Raw genomic sequence first — 19,187 nt, forward strand, 5'->3', positions numbered from 1 at the left:
AAAGCAGAATCACTTTGGGACTTCCCTGGTGGTCCAGTGGTTAAGACTGTGTGCTTCCAATGTAGGGTGTGTGGGTTTGATCTCTGAATGAGGAACTAAGGTCCCACATGCTGCATCGCATAACCAAAAAAAAAAATTACTTTTTTGACTTTAGGCTCAGTATGATTTTTTTACTACATCTCTCTGCCTCTCCCTACACAATAATCTTTTAAGATTAAGTCTTTAGACTCTAGAGCTGAGTCCACGGAGTTACTGAAAAAGGACTCAGGAAAAAAAGGAGCTTTCTGAAGGTTATCTTGTCATCCTTCTTTCTCTGCTCAGTGTCTGGGAATCAAGGGAAGGGATTATTTTTTAAGACTGCTTTGAAAATTCGCTGGCCCACGATTACTTGACAAATGCTAATAACAAAATCCTGTATATCAAAACCATACTCTTTTCGGTTTTTCTTGGCTCATTGCTTGTCTTAGCTGAGTGGCCAGCTATGTGCAAGTATACAGGTAGGGAGGTTTTCTGGGAGCAATGACTGGTTATGCGATTTCTGTTGAGATTCAGGAGCAAATTTAGGCAGATCCATTTGTGTTATCAGGGAGAGGGGCCTGATACAGAGCACGCTTTCAGCTGATTGGCCCAGGAGCTTTGTCTAGCAGAGCCTAGACTGATCATACCTGGATCACACCTGGATCACTCCTCTCACTGGGGAGAGGAGTGCAGTTATAAATCAGAAGCTTTAATGCTTCTGTATCTGCCAGATGTGTGCCCCTGGATAAGGCATTTTACTGGAGCCCAGTGTCTTCTACTGTGGGCAATCTGGGATCTTGAAGAAAACTAACCAATTTAGGGTGGCTAACCATGGGAGAAAGTTTCCAGTTCCTACCAAGTAAGGCTAAGATTAAACGGCTCTTGCTGTCTTCTCTTTCAGTCACTATCTGCATCATTAAATCAATCATGGGTGGGACCTTGGAAAAGTCAAGGTATGGTGGCCAGTGCACTCAACTAGGAGCCTGTTTCTCTCCAGGCTCTGTATGTCTTAGACAAAGTGATCTGCCATTATGGGTTTCAGTGTCCTCGTCTTAAAGATAGGGATTGGACTACATAGCCTTTGACATTTCCAGTCCTGACATTCTTTGGCTTTATCTAGAAAATCAGATTCTGGTCCAGACCTGCTTCACAGAGAATGTTAAAAGATCCTCAAGCTTCTTGCCTTTGGTTTGCCTCTCTCTTCATGGGGTTGCCAGGGTGACAGTGGACAGAAGAAGCAACACATTTCCCCTGACAGTAGTCAGAGGTCTTACTGTGATCACCCAACACCCACCTCCCAACTTCCCTGCTTCTTCCATCTGCCAGTGACCTTGTGGGTATGTGTGTATGCACTCAGTTGCTTCAGTCTGGTCTGACTCTTTGCAACCCCATGGACCATAGCCTATCAGGCTCCTCTGTCCATGGGATTTGTCCAGAAAGAATACTGGAGTGGGTTGCTATGCCCTCCTCCAGGGGATCTTCCCAACCCAGGGATCAAACCTGCATCTCCTCTGTCTCCTGAACTGCAGGTGGATTCTTTACTGCTGAGCCACTGGGGAAGCCTTCCCAGTGACCTTAGGCTTGGGCAAATGAAACACACAGACATGACAGGAATCCCTTAATGCCGAGGGCTCTTACTTTACAAAGGAGAAAGGGAGGCTGAAGACAGTCAGTTCCTCAGGGGGACTAGGATCCAGCCCATACACACTGACATCCCAGTTGAGTGCCTATTTCATGTCACCATCACGCTGGGTATTTTTCTTTTTAAAACTCTCACTTGGATATGATAGTATCTTCTGTTCATGACTTTCAGCATCCTGAGGAAACACTTCTTAACTTAAATCAAGTTCAAGGAATTATCTGCCCTGCATTTCTATTCTATGTCTATTCTAACTCCTTCTTCTTGTCTCTTCCCCATCATTAGCATTATAATCATATGTGATTCCAATAATTTATCTTGCAGTTTTTAGAGAAAAAAAAATGTTAGGTGAGAAGGAAGTGAACAATAAATAATTAACAATTAAATAATTTCTGATCTGAATACCTGTTTGGTGTACAAAATTAGAAAGTAAGTAAATGAAAGAAAGTTAAAACCTCTCATTCTCCCATTACTCAGAAATATTCACTATGAACATTTCTATGAGTTTCCTTCCAGTGTTTCTTCTATCCATACACATGCATACTCTCTATTTTTATCTTTTCATTGGTATCTCAAAGAGGTTTTTAAGACTTATCTTAATATACACCTTTGGTTTTCTCTCAGTTGTGTAGGAGCTAATTCCTATAATTCCATATCACTTTTCTTTCCTAGTTGAATCCAGATTGATACAGAGCATGTTGTTGAAACTCCTAAAACCTGTCAGGTTTGGATTTTAGTATTGGCTTCCCCACCTGGAAATACTTCAGAAATAAATTTTGAAGCATCAGACAGTATGTTTCACAACAGCGCCAGGGTTTTTCTGTTTTTGTTTCTAAAAGGTCAGCTATTGACTAATACAGTTAACATTTATTGAACATCTGCTATGCACATCAGACACTGTGCTAAATGATTTACATATATTCTGTTGCTTAATCTTAACTCCCTACAGGTAAATATACCACTGTTCCCATTTCGTAGATGAGGAAACTGGGGCGTAGGGAAGTTTTATGGCCCAACATTGCATAGCTAACGTAAGTAGCAGAGTCACAATTCAAGTCCAGGCAGTTTGGTTGCAGAATTCATACTCTGGACTCAAAGTTAAGTCACTCTCCAACACAGCAAGCTGGAGGGGAGTCACCTATGGATGGGAAGGCAGGGTCTGGGGCAGTCAGTCATACAGTTGGATTATATAACCTTGTGAGACTGACTTGCTGGGAAAGGTAGCAGGTGTGCTGGGTGAGCACTGAACACCGAGTCAAACGAGCATGACCTCCATTCCTGCTCTTCCAACTCTCCAGACATGTGACCCCGGACACGTCACTTTCCATTCTGAGCATCACAGCTGTTACCTGTAAGAGCGGGTAATAGGATCTGTCTCAGAGGTGGCGGAAAGGATTAAGAATGATAACATATAAAAGCTCCTGGCATGTTTTCAGGCATATAGTAAATGCTCTTAGAGCTTAGTTGAATCTGATTCTGATCAGAAAGTTTCAAGTTTAGACTTGATTTTTAATCTTGGATCCAACACACTTGGTATGTGATTTTGAACAAGATGCTGGGGACTTTCTAGGCCCAAGGACCTCATCTTTCGAGGAGGTGGTTAGACTAGATGATCTCTATGATCTTGTCTAGGATCCTGGGCCTACAATTGGTCTTAAGAGGAAGGAATATGGCAGATGGTGTCTCTCCTTCTCAGATCAATATGAAACGAGGTCAGAATCTAACAGTATGTTTCTCCTTAGCCCCTCTGACCAGTGGATGTTCTTGACTAGATCCAAGCTCTTGGAACTTTCTGAAGCATCTGATGGAAATCTCAAATATTTCTTAGAAGAAAAGAGTGAGGCCTTTGATTGTCAGAATGCTGTTTCTTTTATTAGCCCTTCTAGGAAAAGAGAGGCCACAGCTTTATAGGTTTCCCAATGATGAAAGAAAAGAACTGTCTGACTTGCTCCAAAGAATACAGTTGGGAAATCATAGAACCAGATGATTTCTTGGGTCCCTTATGCTCAGTCATTTTGTGATTCAGCTATAAGTCAGCCAGCTGAGTTTTAACTGAAGGGCTCCTAGATGCTGAGCATCATGGAATGTGGAGAAGTGATGTGGCTTTTACTCTAAAGATGCCTGAGTCTGCCTCCACCCAGGAACATAAAGCAAGAGTTAAAAAGGATAGACAAGTTTTGTCAGGATTCCACAGATAGGATATCAAGGTTTTCCCCTATCTCCCTGGCCAGTCCACATTCATCTTGGCTGGTGAACTTCTTCCAAACCTCTGACCGGAAAATGTCCTAAGGCACATTTTCTTGTTTGTGCTCACTTCCCTGAGGTTCTTATTCAGTTTCACAGTTTTCATAAAATCTGAACAACAACTCCTAAATTTGTATTTTCCACTCTGATTTCTCTCTGGGACTCCAGGCTCCAAAATCCAGCTGCCTAGTCAGTCATTGACCTTTGCCTGTATATTTTGCTTCCCTGGCTGAACACCTCCAAGCTGGGCTTTCCTGTGTGCCCCTAGCTCTTTCAGATCTACTTCACCTTCAGCCCTTCTTTATTTTTTTTGTAAATTACAATTCCTCTTATAACAGTGGGTCAGGTCAAAATACTTAGAGCTGTGTTTGACTCCTATTTCTTCATGTGCTAAGCCAAACTATCAGTAATACTGTTGGCTCTGCTTAAAAAAAAAAAAAAATAGACAGAATTTATCACTGCTCACCATTTCCTTCTCCAAGCCACCATCATCTTTTTCCAGAATTATTATAATGCTTCCTAAATAGTGTCTATACTCCCACCTTGCCCATCTCCACAGAGCCTCCAGAGGGATTCTTCAATGGCTTTCCATCTCATCCAGAGTCACAGAAAGTCCTTCCAGTGCCCAATGGGATGTACATAAATGTACTTCACTTTCCTCTCTGTCCTCCTCTCCCACTGCTCCAGCCTCTGCTCGGCTCCCATAACACCAGCCTCCGTGCTGTTTCTCCAACACCACACACACGCTGGCTCAGGGCCAAGGTCTTGCACCCTCTCCCTGCTGCTCTTACCCTATAACCAAATGGTCTGTTCCCTCATCTTTCAGCCACTATTAACCTGCTCAGAACATCTACACTAGCAGCCTGTCTCACTTTGCATCTTTCTCCCTCACATGCCCTATCCCTCTTCTCTGCTTTTTTCCCTTTGTAACTTTTATTATCATCCAAGCTAGTGTATGTATTCTGGAGAAGGAAATGGCAACCCTGTCCAGTGTTTTTGCCTGGAGAATCCCACGGACTGGGGAGTCTGGTGGGCTACAGTCCAAAGGGTCGCAAAGAGTCGGACACAACTTAGTAACAAAACAAACAACACAATGCATGTCTTTACCTTGAACTTACTGTCTGTTTCTCCCTGCTAGAAGACAGCAGAGCACAGCGTCCAGCATTCAGTATATTTTAGAGAATAGAGTGGGTGGCTGGCCAAAGACTTCGTGGAGAAGTGTGGGTTTAAGTGGTGCTCTGAACCGCAGGGAAGACCTGAGTGACCAGAGACTGAGAAAGGAGTGACTGGGAGAGCGGAACACTGGGCGAGGGCCAGATTTGGGAAGCACAGTCTAAGGCAATTGTTCTCTGTCAGTCTATTCCTTCCTGGTTTTATTTCTTCCAGAAGATCTATTGTCTGTCCTTTAATTTTTTAAAATATTTTAACATTGTTTTGGCTGCACTGGGTCTTCTTGTGGTACACAGGCTTTCTCTAATTGCCCTGAAGCATGTACGATCTTAGTTTCCCAACCAGGGTTCAAACCTGAGTCTCCTACATTGGAAGGCAAGTTCTTAACCACTGGACCACCAAGGAAGCCCCTATTGTCTGTCTTTTAGTGTGCAGCAAAAATCCCATAACCGTTTGGTATAATAGAAAACTCGCAGACGGAATTCAGAGCCATAGAAGACCTGTATCTTGAAGTGTGACCCTGGTCTAGCCACTTAACCTTAAAGAGGTTTGCTTGGCTTGCTCACCTGTCAAAGAAGTATTATACCACTGGCTTGGGTTCTGATATGGCTGCTGTGAAGATCACATGAGGTGACGGATGGGAAAGTGCTTTACACTCTTAAAGCAGGACAATTGTAGGGGATTAGTGGAATGCATGAGACTGTCGCTGAAATAATCACTCAGACTCACATGTAGATTATCTACCTCAGTGGCTAGGAAAGCAGGCAAGGGCTCCACACTGGTGATGAATTCAGAAGTCCTTCATCAAGACTTTAAGATATGGGAGGGACACAGAAAAGGGGATTGGAAGATGTACCTTCCTGAAGACAAGGACAGAGCCCAAATGAGGTGCTGTTTATCCCCTGTGCTACTGTTAAATGACAATTTCATTTGTTACCCTTGCTCAGGCCAGAAGACTTGGAGCCATGATTGACCCCTGTTAGCCCTTATATACCAGGTTCTGGAAATTACTTTTCTATTTACCTTTACATACATTTGTGAGTTGGGTACTCCTCCTTTCTTTAGAGCTAAGAAAACTGAGACTCAGAGAAGTTAACTTGCCTAGGGTTATACAGGTATCTGGTGTCAGAGCCAGAAGAAACTAGCTTTGTTTAAAGAGCCTGTGCTTTTTCCACGGGCTGCCTTTTCAAAGACCTGCTGTTGCTGCTGCTGCTAAGTCGCTTCAGTCGTGTCCAACTCTGTGCAACCCCAGAGACGGCAGCCCACCAGGCTCCCCCGTCCCTGGGATTCTCCAGGCAAGAACACTGGAGTGGGTTGCCATTTCTTTCTCCGATGCATGAAAGTGAAAAGCGAAAGTGAAGTCGCTCAGTCGTGTCCGACTCTTAGCGACCCCATGGACTGCGGTCCACCAGGCTCCTCCGTCCATGGGATTTTCCAGGCAAGAGTACTGGAGTAGGGTGCCATTGCCTTCTCGGTTTCAGAGACCTAGATGCAGCTAATTCAGCAACCAGCAGCGCTGCCTTAGTCTCCAGAATTTGGGCAAATGAATAATATATGAGTTTAACATCAGGGGTCCAGGCAGATAATAGACTAAGCTGTTAAACGTAATTCAGAAAGTGAAAAGGAAGGTCCACAAGCCACCTGTGAATGTAAACCCTTCTCTAGGCCACTGCTCTGTGCTATGAACGTGCTATGTATTGCAGCAGTACATGGTAACAATTAAGAAGAGACCAGGATTTTGAGCTAATTTTTCAGTAAAGCATAGAATAATGTAGCTCATAGCAATGTCTTTTGGTCTAAGTATCAGAATCTTTTTTAAAGTGATAGTATAAGAAAAGACTTTTGAGATAGTTAACAATCCAGTCTAGATTTAACCTGTGACACTTCAAGCTAGGTAACATAAGGGATTTAATCAATGCTGAGTGAATATATGCATGCACACCTGTGATTTTGGTAATTATCTATGTAAATTCATGTGGATGGATAATGGACATACAGATGGATGGATACTGGGGCCATAGATCAGAGAAACGCAAAAAAAGAAAAGAAAAAATCTGTTTCAGTGTATAGGATGCTGTTAGAATTAATGTCTGCTTTACCAATGTATGTATCCAAAAGTATATTAAGCACCTACTGGGTGCTGGTGGAAGGAAGTGAGAGGCATGTCTCTTTGCTGGCCTCAGGTAACAAAAAGAAACATATAGAGATGATTTTAAAGAAGTTATTTTTATAGATAAGAACTACTTGAATTTGGAGGCTAAGGAGGACCATTCTCTGATTGGTGTGAAGCACCAGTTAAAGAGTTAGGGGTGAAAGAGGCCTGGGGCAGCCAGTGCACTTAGACATTTTAGGCCATAAAACTGAGCTGCATAAAGCAGTGATTCATAGACAGACTTCTAAAAAATAAGAACAACCCCTTCCCTAGCCACCAGTGCTTTCCAAAGGTGCTATGGAAACCTTGAAAAAACCAGTCAGTGCAAGGAATCAGAAAAGCTGGCGAGATGGTGTAAGGTCAAGACCATGGGCTTTGGTTTGAACTCAGCCAGGCTTTGAATCACCCCCTCATCTGCTTACTAGCTCTTTGATCTCAGGGAGGCTATTTCCACTTGGAACCTCTGGGTCTGACTTATGAAATGAAGACCCCTGCCTATGTCTCCTGTCAGTATAAAATTAGATTATGTGACAGGGGCTCTCTCCTCCCCGCACCGCCTCCCCCAGCCTCTAACTTCCTCAGGCAAGTGCCTAACCCTTAGGCAAGGCACTTCCTGCCTTCTCCCTCCTCATCTACTGCATTCAGGTATTGGATCAGATGATTTCTAAGTTTCTCTTAAACGAGACTCAACTGTCTAGTACTTTTTACCAGATGGGATAGGTGGACAGGATATCAGTCTATTTTCTACACATTTATGTTAATGAGTCATTTACTGTGCTTTACCATATTTAATCCTCAAAAGAATACCTGTGAAGTAGCAGTTGCTTTCCTCTTTTATAAATCAGCAAACCAAGGCCAGAGGCATCAGGAGAGACATCTTAGACCTCTGGTCTGGCATCCGGCTTGCTGGGAAGACTCTTTTGAAAGGCATGACAACAGCTTTAAAAAATGAACCCCTTCATTATATTGTTGGCCTTGAAAATCAAGTGAAAACTTGCAAGTTTCACTCTATCCATTATCCCATACACCCCTCCACCCCCACACCCCTGCATTAAAAGCTCTAGCCATTTTATCTCTCCTTTTTTCTGGTCTTTTTCCAATGTTGCCCTTCGAGGTTGAGGTCATGACTGTCTTAGAGCCTTCATCAAATCTGGAAGGCAACAGGACTGAACACAGTCTTTCCTCTTCCCTACCTGATTCTCCAGCTGAACATGCACAAACAAAGTTGGTGCTCAGGAATCCAGCCCTTGCTGCCTCAGGCCATGGGGCTAGCTGTGAAGTTTTACCAGCTCTTGCTTGATCGGCTTTCTTTGGCATTTGACATACTTGTCACTGGATCCACGGTACAGCCAGTCTTTTTCTCTAGCCACTAATTTATACTTCCCCAGAGGGCCTAGAACTATGCCCTCCACAGAGGGTACTCACTGAGCTGGAATGGTACCACCAACCAGTGCAGACCCGGATTACGTCAAGAATTTCAACAATTGCACCAAATTGCTGGCCAGCCTGGAGGGTTTGGTCAGCCTCATTCCCAGTCTTTCCCCTCAGAGATTCACAAGGCCCAGGTGTAACTAATTCTTAATAATGCAATTAAAGTTTTGGAAACTAGGCCGGGTTTCATATTTAAATGTTGACTTTCACCACAAAGGAAAGGTTGGCCAAATGCAAGGAGTGACTGGAAGATTTTGGCAAAGAGATGAATTGGATTTTTCCATTTTTAGAGATGCTGCTTGGGCTCACACACGAGTAATACTCCAGCCTCAGGGGTTCCCAGGGACCAAAGAGTAGACAAAACATGAACCCAAAACTCAACATGCTTGTAGGGAATCATTAGTAGTCTCAAAAAAAAAAAAAAAAAAAAAATGTAGGGGCAGAGATGAAATATTTCCTCTTTGAAAATGCAATAACACCTACCTCTCAGGGGCATTGTGGAGATGAAATTAGAATGTATACAGAAAGAGAATGAACTTATAGTTGCCAGGGGGGACAAATGGGGGAAGAGACAGTTAAGGAGTTTGGGATCTACATGTGTCTGTGTGCATGTTCAGTCATGTCCAAGTCTTTGTAACCTTAAGGACTGTAGCCTGCCAGGGTCCTCTCTCCATGGAATTTTCCAAGCAAGAATACTGGAGTAGGTTGCCATTTCCTCTTCCAAGGAATCTTCCTGACCCAGGAATTGAACCCATATTTCCCTTGGCAGGTGGGTTCTTTACCACAGAGCCACCTGGGAAACCCCTGCAATCTACATGTACACACTGCTATATTTTAAATGGATAACCAACAAGGTTTTGCGGTATAGCACAGGGAACTCTGCTCAATGTTATGTGGCAGCCTGGATGGGACAGGAGTTTGGGGAAGAATGGATACATGTATCTGTATGGCTGAGTCCCTTTGCTATCCACCTGAAACTATCACAACCTTGTTAATCAGCTATGCATGTGTGCTCAGTCACTAAGTCATGTCCAACTCTTTGCGACCCCATGTACTTCAGCCTGCCAGGCTCACCTGAACTCCAATATAAAATAAAAAAACTTTTTTTAAAAAAGAAAAGCCTAGCGTGGGGCCTGCTTAGAAATGGGAACATTGAATATATTTAGTTGCTTACGCTACAACATGGGAAAAGGCACTGGTTTGAGGAGAAAAGATTGGGTTTTGCCTCTCACTGTACATCTCACTAGCCCAGCTGGTGCCTTCCCGTCCTGGCTCCCAATTTCCTCATCTTTCTAATTGAAATAATAATCACGTCATACTTCACAGGATCACAAGGACAAGCATATTAAAGACTGACTGAGAAAGTTCTTTGCAAACTAGACAGCTTTCTAAGCAAAATAACGCATCATTGCTGCTGCTGCTGCTGCTAAGTCGCTTCAGTCATGTCTGACTCTGTGTGACCCCATAGACGGCAGCCCACCAGGCTCCCCCGTCCCTGGGATTCTCCAGGCAAGAACACTGGAGTGGGTTGCCATTTCCTTCTCCAATGCGTGAAAATGAAAAGTGAAAGTGAAGTTGCTCAGTCATGTCCGATTCTTCGAGATCCCATGGACTGGAGCCTACCAGGCTCCTCCATCCATGGGATTTTCCAGGCAAGAGTACTGGAGTGGGGTGCCATTGCCTTCTCCGAACGCATCATTAAGTTAAACCTAATCTCTGTGCCTTTGTTTCAGCTCTCCTCTCTGTCTAAAATGTCCCCCTTCCCCACACCCCTTCTTCTGAACCTGGCTGTTGAAGTCCTTTCATTCATAAGGCAGGAGAGCATGAGACTTCCATCGCTAGCGTTCAAATCCCTATCTCTGCTGTGTGTTAGCTATTTGACCATAGGGAAGTTACTTTCTGTGCTTCAGTTTCCTGTCTCTAAAGTGACAATAATAGCACCACCCAATTATGTAAGATCATTGTGAGGACTGAAGGCTTCCCTGGCAGTCTAGTGTTAAGATTTCACCTTCCAACGCAGGAGGTGTGGGTTTGATCCCTGGTCGAGGAGCCAAGATCTTGTATGACTCGTGGCCAAAAAATCAGAACACAAACAACAGAAATATTATAACAAATCCAATAAAGACTTTTAAAAAATGGTCTACATTAAAAAATCTTAAAAAAAAAAAAGATTGCTGTGAGGATTAAATACACTCACAAATGTAAAGTACTTACAAGAGTATGTACTAAGTTCCACATATGTGTTAACTCGTATTATTTCAGAGATTTATTATTTTGATATTTATTTCAAGGATATGTTCATTATTTTACATTACTTTATTACTATGTTCAAACTCCATCCCTCCAAGAAACATTTTCAGATGTCTCAGTTTGAAACAATCATGCTCCCATATATTTAACCAAGGACACTGGTTGTAGCTCAGAGATGGCCGAGGACATTGTAGTGTCCAGTACGTCTCTCTCCTGCACTGGCCTAATAGCCTTGAGTGACAGGGGCTTTTCAACTCTGTACACACGGTTGATGCACAATATTCATTAATCAGATAGAAGGTATACAAATGAGTACAGATGAATAAGCCTAAACATACTGGACAAAAGCTAATCACAACTATAACATGATACCTGTATTTAAAGCCTGAACACGGTTGGAACCCTTAGCACCATACCTGACGTATAGCATGTGCTCTGTATTTCCTTGGAAGAATGGAAAGATAACTAAAGGTGCATTAAATCTGATGGAAAGTTTCCATTTATTGGGTTCCTCTGATTCAAAACATGTATTAGATGAGTAAGTTACTTATTGCAAGTGTGAGAGTGAGATTAAGATACATAACAAGAAAACTAAAATTAGCTCCTGACCTTCAGGGACTCACATTTGGGAGGAGGGATGGTCCAGTTCCTAAATAATTGCAGGGACCACAGATGCAAAGCTGAGTAGGACGGAGCTACACAGGAACGTGGCTTTAGCAGCTTGGTGCCCACTCTAAGGCATGGACCCTCTCAATAGCAAATTGCCAGGCATGTTCATTTGGGATGACTGTCTTTTCAGTAAGTAGGGAACCAGCAGAGACAGAGATATGACACCATGAGCCAGACCTATAGAATTATGTCTCACACAATATCTCAAGTCTACACCGTTTTGATGTCAGATGTTGACTGCTGCTGCTAAGTCACTTCAGTCGTGTCTGACTCTGTGCGACCCCAGAGACGGCAGTCCACCAGGCTCCCCCGTCCCTGGGATTCTCCAGGCAAGAACACTGGAGTGGGTTGCCATTTCCTTCTCCAATGCATGAAAGTGAAAAGTGAAAGTGAAGTTGCTCAGTTGTGTCCGACTCTTTGCAACCCCATGGACTGCAGCCTACAAGGCTCCTCCATCCATGGGATTTTCCAGGCAAGAGAACTGGAGTGGGGTGCCATTGCCTTCTCCACAGATGTTGACGGAACATTGTAAAATGAAAAAAGTGCTGCTCCAAAAATGAGACCCAGTCTCTTATTAATTCCATTTCCACCAGTGGCTTAACTTTAGTTCCCAATTTTGCTACCAACTGAGAAATGAGTTTGGACTGGAGTATTTCTAAGACATGTTCCACCTTTACTATTTTTTATTCTATTTTTCAACACCTGGTCTGATATGAAAACCTATCTTTTCTTCTAGCTTCAAATACTAGCTCTATTTTGATGGATCCCAAGTTGATATCTCTAAACCAGACATCTCTTTTGAGATCAGGTCTTAAATATCCAACTGCTTACTTTGACATCTACTCCAGAGACATCTGAAATATACCACATTTGAAACAGAGTTCTCAATTTTCGGCAATTATCTCCCAGCAAGCTCCCCCTTCGCAGTATTTTTAACTCAGTAAATAGAAACATATCCACCCAATTACTTAAATCAGAACCTTGGGATTCATTCTTGATACCCACTCCTACTCTACCCAATCTTTCTTTCAACCTTGTCAAATCTACCCTCAAAGTATGTGTCAAACCTTCCCATACCTACCCACCTACACTGCTACTTCTACAGTGCCAGCTACCTTCATCTCTCACTGGGACTCTGACCATAGCCTCTTCAAGAATCTCCTTGTGCTTCTTTCTATTCCACACAAGAGCTGGGCTGCTTTTCTTAAAATATAAGTCATATCATGGCATCACCCTGCCTGAAAATATTAAATAACTTCTCACCACACTTAATCTCTAAATTTCTGACCATCGTCTACAAAGGCCTACATAGCGCAGCTCCTGATTCTCCCTCCAAATCCATCTTTACCACTCTCTCTGTGCCATGCTGGCCGCTTTCAGCTCTCCAAATGTGCCATGGTTCTACTCCCTTTAGGACTGTTGATCTCGGTTCCCTCTTCCCAGTACACTTTCCTCTTCATTCTTGACCTGGCTAACCTATCCTCTTTCTAGATCTCAGCTTAAAGTTGACCTTAATAGAGAGGCCTGTACATTAGGTAACTTCCCTCCTCCCATGCCAGAGCACCTTACCTATGCCTGTATTTCAGCTATCATAATTTACAATGTATGTTCATCTGTGGATTTACTTGTATAATGATTATCTCCTTGATTAGATTACAAGCTTCCGTTACGGCAGGTCTGCAATTTTTCTTTGTGTGTGCAAAGTGTAGCCTAGTACTTAGCATAGGTGCTCACTTCATTACTTTTGTAGCTGTAAACTAATAAGACCTGAAAATATCAACACATATTTATTCCGCTGAAAAAAGTCCAACCAAATGAATAATAAAATCAGGGAATACAGTTGAATATTTTCTGTTTCTCCATCTTCTCAGTTTCTAGTTCCTAGAATCTTACAGCACTCCTTCATTTTCTTCTAAACCTTCCCAGCTTTCAGTGTTGAAAAGGGAAGTATCTTTATATTACTTTGCTTTCTCCCAGGGCCATCCCCCTCCCCCACCCCCCACCCACCACAACACACACACATTTAGCTTTGTGCAGGAATGCAACTTCACAGGTATGCTTGGGTTAGAGGTGTTGGGAATGGGAAGGGTAGAAAGGAAAAAAAAGGAACCATATGGGGGAGGTGGCTGCCCTTGCACTGCTTGGACATCGACTCAGCCCTCCCGCGTTGGAGGTTTGGTTTTTTTTAATGCCATATACATCCAGTATTCTCTTCTTCCCACCTCTAGGAATCCAAAAATAAGTTAGCTGTTCATCGTGGGTTTGGTGCTGGCAAAACTGGCAAATATGGGCAGATGACGTCCCAGTTCTAGGAACTTTCTCTTGCCACCCGTCCTGGCCCTTTTGAAGATTTGTCATTTTATTTCCCCTGAGTGCACCTGCTATTTCGTTCCTTTTAGGTACCTATTGTCATAGATTATAAGAAGTAGGATCTAGACTTTTGAGTAGTTTTTTTTTTTTTTTTTAATTCTAACAAAGGTCTGTTGCTTCATCTTACACATTGCCTTGTTTTGTTACTGGAGTGAAGCCCTTACCTTCTCTCCAGCACCCATGTTCATGTTTTGTTTCCTCTTCCTTATCAAGATCAGCTTGTTCCTAACTCTTTTTTATATTCACTGACACATCCATGAACTCTGTTCTACATTTGTCGTGGAGGCAGAAGGGATAAGAGATGCATGGATTCTCTTACAGGACAAAGCTAGTCCAAGGTTCTCTCTGTCATTTGCACTGGACCTTTGGTAGAAAGTTATCCTACCTCCTTGTTTTAGTAACTCACCCATCAACTCAAGAACTTAACTTGTTGCTCCTAGAAAACAGCCCTGATGGATTTGTGCTTTGTTAATACCTTTTTCTAAGACTAAAGTTAGCTCAAAACAAAAGACTTATTCCATTTGGGTGCAAGGGAGGGGTAGGGAGGGGCCAAGGTAGAAAGAGGAGGAAGAGGAAGAAGGTACCAAAAAGGAGGATCTAATACTGGATTTCAGTTCCCATTACTGGGAAATGGGTCATTTCCAATTCTGCATTTCAAGAACATAAAGACTTTCTGATGATCTTTTTTATTCTCTATGGATGAGTATGAATCCTCTGCAGTAATTTATGTCTTCCTGTACGGAAAGAGTTAAATTATTTTGGGAAGTGAAATAACCATATTTAAGGATGGTTAAAAGTCAAGGCAGGACATTGCAAACACATTGTTCCCCAGATATAATCTGAATCACAAAATTGGTTATGGAATAACCTGATGGCTTCACTTCACTGTGATGATTCACCCGTTAGTTTGTCCATTCACTCAACAGTCAACAACTACTTTGAATTATGCATTATAATTTCCAAAGTACTTTCCCCTCCATGGTACTTGACTCTCACGGGAATCCTGTGATGTCGTCCCTGAACAGAAATTACCATTTTAGAGAACAAGAAACTGAGACTCACAGAAGTTAGTCAGTTGTGGAACTTTAACTGGAACCCAGATCATCAGATTTCACATCAAATTCTCTTTCAGTTCTACCTACTTGAATTCAATCAACATTTCCTAAGTGAGTACCATGTGTTGGACATAAGTACAATTCAACAAAAATGAGGTGTTCTTGTCTTTGAGGAGCTTCTATCCTATCAAAGGCAATGACCAAGCCCTGGGTGTGGAGTGGAGGTAAGTGGCCGGGTCCTTAGAGAATGCTAAGGGTCTGGGGTAGAAAACTGTTACAGGAGACAAGACTGGGAAGAAGTTTGAGGGCCTAAAGTGCTTGGTTATTGATTTACCATCACCATCGTCAAGTCTTCTCAATATATATTTTCAAGTTATGACCTTTATTGTCATTATTAATCTTTTCCTGTCCCATTTTCTTTTGAGCATTCTGCCAGCATTTCAGTGCCAGTGCCACCAAAGGGTGAGCTGCAAGCTGCTGCTTCATGTGCCTTCCAACTAATTGAAGATTGTTGAAATTGTATCAGGAATTCTTATGCCATCTTTATAACCAACTCGTCCTTGCCTGGCCATAGAAAGGAAATGGTTACGATTCCTGGCACATGGGTCCAACCCTCAGGCAGGCTGGGCCTTGGCAACTAGTGTACTATACAAAATGGTCTGGGTGCAGGACTGGTACCGGGTTTTACCACTTGTTAGTGTATTACCCAAAAGTCCAGGATGCCCAGAGGGTTGGGGTAAGCTTTGATTTAGTTGAGAAGGCATCAGGATCTATTAGGTGTTTAGATCCTGTTAGATATGGTATTGGGTTCTGGATTCCAGGCTGTGGACATTACTTGAGGCTGTGTGTTTTGGAATAGCATGAGGCTGTGTTCATTGTAGAACCTGTCAGGCATGCAAAGATGTAAAAATCACAGTCCAGGCAAAGCTCTGGCCTGTAGGCTGAGCTGACCTGGTGTTGGGGGTGGTGAAGCTGCATGTGCTCCAGGCTCTCATGGATTTCTCTGCATTGGGTATTGGGTGCATTGCATAGTGCATCCACCATTGCTGGATGGTACATTGAGGCAGCTGAGTTATATTCTGTTCTCATCAATACTGAATGAAAAACTCAGAGGCTGAAGCTGCCCAAGGAGGCAGTCAGTGCCTGGTACTGGTTTGGAGTGGGAGGTAAACACAGCATCTGAGAAGAAGCCAGAGAGTTTTATTTGGCTCAGAATCAGGATACTGGGGCCCTGCCTGGCAAGGGGACTATCTTTTGCATGACCTAGAGCAGCTTTTGCACCTTTCTTGGCCTTTGCTCTCTCAGTAGACTGTGTGTCCCCTAGAGCCAAAGTCCCCTGTTGTATTCATATTTATTTTCCCAGTATACAGTGAAAATAGCGTCTATCCCACAAAAGGCCCCCAATGAACTGTGTGTTGTGTGAATGAGTGAATGAATGAGCTTGAGTATGAGGAATTAGATCAGTGGTCTAAGAGAAGAGGGCTTAACAGAACCATGGTCCTTGCCTCACCTCCTAGATCCTGCCATCTCCCCTGCCATGCCCTTTTCTGAGAACCAGAGATTCAAAGGATGGTAACCACTCATCCCCAAGAAGTTCCTAACAACCCTGTGATTCTCTGAAGGGAAAAAAAATTGATAGTTTGTTTTTAAATTGTTTTCCTTAGAATTCACTAGTCAAACAGGTTATAAGAATTAAAAACAAATCTCCCATAGTCCCAGGAGGGTCTCAAAGACGGTCTCTTTACCAGGAGATCTCCTGGGTGGCCTCATAGAGACAGTAAAGCAACCGGGAAACCCTTTGACATTTGCAAATACTGTGAAACACCAACAAACCAGATAAGCACACCAAGACCCAGGGGGCGGAGATAGATCAAAGATTTACAGGATCCATTCAACCTCTTTATGGTCAATGTGCTCAGAAAGGTTTTGTTGGTGTGGAGACAAGTGTCTCCCAGAGTAAAAGGTCTTCTCCAGGACTGAGTGGGCAGTTCTCACTTTTGCTCTAGGCCTCAAAGATGTGGGAGGATTCAACTTTAGGTCAAATGTTCAAAACTGTGAATTACAGGGCTAACTGCTTGCATTTAAAAGACTTCACTCAGGGCTTTTCATGGTCTTGAGTATGTGCTTATGAGATAGATAGCTATCAAAATGATATATAAACATTATACAATTTGGAAGACAAAAAATAAAGGAGAAAAAAGTATCCATGATCCTACCACCTTAAGAGAGAGACAATGTAAATAGTTTTTTTGTTTTTTGGGGTTTTTTTTTGGGGGGGGAGGTAATTGTATACTTTTATTTATATCTAGTTTATTTTTTATGTATAGTATTTTTAAACAGAGTTATAAATACACTGGGCTTCCCGGGTGGTACTAGTGGTAAAGAAACTGCCTGCCAATGTAGGATACATAAGAGACTCAGATTCTACTTCTGGGTCAAAAAGATCCCCTGGAGGAAGGCATGGCAATCCGCTCTTGCCTGGAGAATGCCATGGACAGAGGAGCCTGGAGAGCTACAGTTCATAGAGTCACAAAGAGTTGGACATGACCAAAGTGACTTAGCATGCACCCACACATAAATACACTACATATACATTCTACCTCTTTTCACTTTATTTGTTACCACAAGTATTTTCCAATCCTGGTTTTTTTTAATTAGTTGCATTTTATTTAACCATTCTGTGTTCAATCCCTTTCCTCCAACCCATCATAATGGGACATGTAGATTGTTCAACCTTTTTGTTGCTAGATATAATGCTTGGATGCATATATTCATTCAAAGATGTCTTTTCCCCCTATATGTTGAATTGTGCCTTGAAGATAGATTCCTAGAAGAATTACTGGGTCAAAGGGCATGACTACATTTATGATTCTTGAGACATGTGACCAAATAGGTTGCTGAGAGTCATGCTACCCAAATTGGACTGTGATAGCATTTAGTCTCACCTCATTTCACCAAGAAGTATTTAAATATCAGCCTCCATCGTGAGTATAGGTGTTGGTCCAAGGATCTTAAACCATGTGGCAGAGAGGTTGATGCAAGTGGGAGAAGGTGAGAAAACTGGGAAAGAAGGAAGAGACGCTTAAAACGCAGTGCAGCATCAGAATTGGACACCACTAGTAACTGACAATTAGAAATAAATGTGGCATTTCTGAAATAATGTATTAATATACTAATGCAATAGTAGTCCTCAGTTTACTAAAGAGAATACTGCAGCAAAAAAACTTTATTCAGGGTAGGTTGGTTGATGGGAATCAACTCTACCACTAATTTGTGGGGTAGTCTTGGCAAACCATTTCTCTCTCTGGATTTTTCTAGTTTAGGTAAGGGGGTCATAGTCAGAATGAAGACAAACTCAAGAGTTATGGGGTCCAGCCAGCATTCTTCTCTGTACCCAGAGTTAACCTATGATGAGATTCACAGATCTTTTGGAGTTGTACAATGAGATACCAGACATTCTGGAAGGTCCTGGAGCTCCCCCAACCTCAGTGGTGAATCCCTAAGTATTGTGTGTCCTGTATGGACTGAAGGCTCATCTTTGAGGATCTTGTTTCCATGGAGGGTTTTCTGAAAGAAATGTAGAATAAGTAGATTAATGAGGTGGCTTGAGTCGTCCACCACCATGACAACACTTGGTCTTTGGTGCTTCTCTAGTGTTCTGACAGTTCTGTGTCCAGATGGTGACATACAGAAATTAGTTAAATTGCTTTCAATTTAGTAAACTGAAGAATACATGCAGGTTCCCTCATTTTCCTGACTGTATTTGGGGGACATGACTGAGTGAGAAGAAAATCTCCTAGATTTCAAGAGACCTAGCTCATTTTTGGAAGTTTCTCATATTGAAAGAAAAAAGAAGATATGCCTCCTAAATATTTTTTACCACTCCAATACTCTTGCCTGGCAAATCCCATGGACGGAGGAGCCTGGTAGGCTGCAGTCCATGGGGTCGCTAGGAGTCGGACATGACTGAGCGACTTCACTTTCACTTTTCACTTCCATGCATTGGAGAAGGAAATGGCAACCCACTCCAGTGTTCTTGCCTGGAGAATCCCAGGGATAGGGGAGCCTGGTGGGCTGCTGTCTATGGGGTCGCACAGAGTCGGACACGACTGAAGTGACTTAGCAGCAGCAGCTCATTTTCAGAAGTTTCTCATATTGAAGGAAAAAAAAAAAAAGATATGCCTCCTAA

At 42.7% G+C, this 19,187-nt stretch overlaps 1 long non-coding RNA gene across 10 annotated transcripts in view; it reads right to left on the bottom strand.

Moving 5' to 3' along the window:
* Positions 1-19,187, bottom strand: part of LOC100847171 (uncharacterized) — a 39,232-nt gene that overhangs the window by 12,413 nt on the left and 7,632 nt on the right. For 4 of the 10 annotated variants that reach the window (XR_009495096.1, XR_009495092.1, XR_009495093.1 and 1 more), the window contains exons 5-6: positions 18,449-18,565; positions 1,657-18,058 (exon numbers count right to left, since the gene is read on the bottom strand). This is a non-coding gene — a long non-coding RNA (uncharacterized lncRNA). Of the gene's footprint in view, positions 1-1,656; positions 18,059-18,209; positions 18,566-19,187 lie in introns of those variants that run through there. The other 6 variants (XR_009495091.1, XR_009495095.1, XR_009495089.1 and 3 more) reach the window with 3 other exon arrangements.

Source organism: Bos taurus, chromosome 1 (assembly GCF_002263795.3).
Source record: "Bos taurus isolate L1 Dominette 01449 registration number 42190680 breed Hereford chromosome 1, ARS-UCD2.0, whole genome shotgun sequence".
In the NCBI taxonomy this organism is placed as follows: Eukaryota; Metazoa; Chordata; class Mammalia; order Artiodactyla; family Bovidae; genus Bos; species Bos taurus.